This window comes from Ornithorhynchus anatinus, chromosome 2, assembly GCF_004115215.2.
Source record: "Ornithorhynchus anatinus isolate Pmale09 chromosome 2, mOrnAna1.pri.v4, whole genome shotgun sequence".
Lineage (NCBI taxonomy): Eukaryota > Metazoa > Chordata > Mammalia > Monotremata > Ornithorhynchidae > Ornithorhynchus > Ornithorhynchus anatinus.
This window is the reverse complement of record NC_041729.1, coordinates 88,382,643-88,386,622: the sequence shown is the minus strand read 5'-3', so window position 1 is coordinate 88,386,622 and position 3,980 is coordinate 88,382,643. Positions and strand designations below refer to the sequence as shown.

At 41.0% G+C, this 3,980-nt stretch overlaps 1 non-coding gene across 1 annotated transcript; it reads right to left on the bottom strand.

The window, feature by feature from the left end:
- Positions 1-764: 764 nt before the first annotated feature.
- LOC114809309 lies at positions 765-902 on the bottom strand. Its single transcript, XR_003757096.1, has one exon. It is a non-coding gene; the product is annotated as a small nucleolar RNA SNORA7 (small nucleolar RNA).
- Between the last annotated feature and the right edge of the window lie 3,078 nt (positions 903-3,980).

The following is a 3,980-nucleotide window of genomic DNA, read 5'->3' as shown; positions in this document are numbered from 1 at the left end:
CTGTAAAATGGAGTTGAAGACTATGAGCCCCATGTGGGATATGGACTGTATTCAACCTGATTCATTTGTATCTACCTCAGAGCTTAATACAGTGCCTGGAACAAACCAAGCACTTAAAAAATACCATAAAAAGTCTCAGATCATTTAATAATAATAATGTTGGTATTTGTTAAGCGCTTACTATTTGTTAAGCGCTTACTATGTGCAGAACACTGTTCTAAGCACTGGGGTAGACACAGGGGAATCAGGTTGTCCCATGTGGGGCTCACAGTCTTAATCCCCATTTTACAGATGAGGTAACTGAGGCACAGAGAAGTTAAGTGACTTGCCCACAGTCACACAGCTGATAAGTGGCAGAGCCGGGATTCGAACCCGTGCCCTCTGACTCCAAAGCCCGTGCTCTTTCCACTGAGCCACACTGCTTCTCTCAATCAATCAGTGGCATTTATTATTTTCATGAATGTAGTTCATCAGAATCAGAGCCAAAATAACCATTCTCACTATTATTGATAAGATTGCACTGTGGCCCAAAGAGAGCTTGTTGTTGTTGTCTTATGTTGTCGAGTCGTGTCCGACCCATAAGAGATGACATGGACACATCTCTCCCAAAATGCCCCAACTCCATCTGCAATCGTTCTGGTAGTGCATCCACAGAGTTTTCTTGGTAAAAATACAGAAGCAGTTTACCACTGCCTCCATCTGCACAGTAAACCTAAGTCTCCTCCCTCGACTCTCTCTCATGCCACTGAGGCCCAGCACAGGTGACTTGTAGCAGATTGCCTTCCACTCGCTAGCCACTGCCCAAGTTAGGAATGGAATGGATATGCCTCTACTTGACTCTCCTTCCCCCAGTCAAGACTGGTAGAGTACTGGAAACTCTCCAGTTGTGACTTTGAGAGGGGACAAAGAAAGCAAGTTTCTCTAAAATAAATTGAAAACACCCTTGGAATAATCCTTTCATGGATATGTACCAATGTGTGTATTTTTTTTTTATTCCAAGGGAAAAAGGAATTCTATCAGTTGATGTTAGTGTCCAATAACGTACTTTGCAAAGACTGAGGTGACAGGAGCATTTAAAAAAAGAAATTCCAAACAAATAACTCTCCCACCATCACAATCTGTCAATCAGTCATCAATTAACCAATCATATTTATTAAGCATTTACTGTACTGATCACTTGGGAGAGTACCGTAGAATTTGTAGATATGATCCCTGCCCTTGAGGTGCTTACAATTTAGTGGGAAGACAGACATTAAAATAAATAACATCTAGAGGAAGTGACAGAATATAATGACAAATACATAAATCCTCTAGGTGTGGAGGTGCGGTAAGGATCCAAGTGCTGAACCCTTGCAAAGTGTGAGACATTTCAAATCCCATGGACAAATTATACCCCTTGAGTCAATCAATTGTATTTATTGAGCACTTACTTGTGACAAGCACAATTGTACATTCTAAGCACTTAGTACAGTGTTCTGCATATAGTAAGTGCTCAATAAATACCATTGAATATAGCAGACACACTTCCTGCCCACAGCAAGCTTACAGTCTAGAGGAGGGAGACAGACAGTGATATGAATGAATGAATGAATTAATTAATTAAATGAATAAATTGCAGACATGTACATAAGTATTTAGTACAGTGCTCTGCATATAGTAAGCACTCAATAAATACCATTGAATATAGCAGACACATTTCCTGCCCACAGCAAGCTTACAGTCTAGAGGAGGGAGACAAACAGTAATATGAATAAATAAATAAATAAATAAATAAATAAATAAATAAATAAATAAATACACAAATAAATAAATAAAATGAATAAATTGCAGACATGTACATAAATATTGCAGGGCAGGGATTATAGGGGAGTGAAGGTGGTGAATAAAGGGTGGCCTACTGGATAGAGCACAGGACTGGGAGTCAGAAGGATCTGGATTCTAATGCCGGATCTGCCAGTTGTGTGCTATGACCTTGGGCAAATCACTTCACTTCTCTAGGCCTCAGTTACCTCAGCTGTAAAATGGGAATTAAGACTGTAAACCCCATGAGGGACATGAACTGTGTTGAACCTGATAATCCTGTATCTACCCAGCATTTAGAACAGTGTCTGGCACATAGTAAGTGCTTAATAGGTACCATTAAAAAAAAAAGAGGATCAAGTCAGGGTGACACAGAAGGGAGTTGGGGAGCGGGGCGCTTGGTCAGGGAAGGCTTCTTGAAGGAGATGTATCTTCAGTAAGGCTTTGAAGGTGGGGAGAGTAATTGTCTGTTGCGTGTGAAAAGGGAGGGAGTTACAGGCAGGACGTGGGCGAGAGGTGAGTGGCGAGATAGAAGAGATCGAGGTAGAGTGAGTAGGTTGGTGAGTGAAGAGGAGAGCAGTGCAGTGAGGTAGAAGGGGGCTAGGTGATTGAGTGCTTTAAAGCCAATGTTAAGGGTTTCTGTTTGATGCAAAGGTGGAAAGGAAACCCTTGAGGAGTGGGGAAACTTAGACTGAACTTTGTTTTTGTTTTTTTTTTTTTAAATGATCAGGGCAGCAAAATGAAGTGTGGACTGGAGTGGGGAGAGACAGGAGGCAGGGAGGTCAAGTAAGGAGGCTGATACAGTAATCAAGGCAGGATTGGATAACTGCTTCTGTTAACATGATAGCATTTGGATGGAGAGGAAGGGGCAGATTTTAGTGATGCTGACAGGATTTAATGATAGACTGAATATGTAGGTTGAATTAGAGAGAGGAGTCAAGCAAAATGCCAAGAATATGGGCTTGTGAGACATGAAGGATGGTGGTGTTGCCTACAGTGATGTGAAAGTCAAGGGAAGGACAGGGTTTTGGTGGGAAGATAAGGGGTTCTGTTTTGGACATGTTAAGTTTGAGATGAGGGGAGGACTTGGAAGGAAATGTGAGACTGCTGAGAGGGAGAGAGATCAAGACTGGAGATGTGGAATTGGGTATCATATGCAAAGAGGTGATAGTTGAAGCCTTGGGACTGAATGAGTTCTACAAGGGGGTTGATGTAGTTGGAGAATAGAAGAGGACCCATAACTGAATTTGAGGGACACCCACAGTTTGGGGGTGGGAGGCAGAGGAGAAGCCTGTGAAAGAGAATGAGAATGATGAGCCTGAGAGAGAGGAGATAGAGATTGAATTATACCCTCTTTTTGTTTATCACATTTTGTGATATTTTTGTATATCACATTTGATAATAAAAATGAGTTGGCTTTTCTGAAAAATGAATGATGGGAATTAGATAATTATAGCTTCATTTATTGCTCAGATTGCAGAAAATCAGCTAGAAATACAGAAAATAAATGTTCTGGCAGTTGGATGCATTTGTATCTTTGCAATGTCAATTTACAAATATTTGGGACATGTAGTATTTGGGACATATTCATGGGAGGTTTAATTGTCTTCTGTTTCTCCTTTGCAAATGTTACAGTGATTAGCAGACACTTCTTTATTACTCCTTCGACCGTAACTGGAACTTCTACAAAATGTGTAATTACCCTGGCATTAAATGAGAGATGTTCTGTCAATTTTCCCGCTGTCATGAATCCCCAGAATTCTTCATCAGAAGAAAAGGCAATTGTTAGTGAAATACTTTGACTCCTTCTGCTTGTACCAGTTTAGACCAGAAATTGAATTTCAACAGAAAAAAAAAGTCCCCAGCAACTAACGTCTTATTTCCATGCCAAGACCAAATCATTAGCTGCTGGTTTCCTCTTGAGCACACCACAGGACAACCCAGCATACTTTTCACTAAGCACAGCAGATTTCCTCTGTAATGAGAGCTTTGGTGGCTTGTTGGTCACTAGATTGTGAGCTTGTTATGGGCTAAGCAGGGGATCTGAGTCCCGGAGGACAGCTTGGAATGGTCCACTTAATAATAATAATAACTGTGGTATTTGTTAAGTGCTTACTGTGTGCCAGGCACTGTACTAAGCGCTGGGGTAGATACAAGCAAATCAGGTTGGATATAGTCTC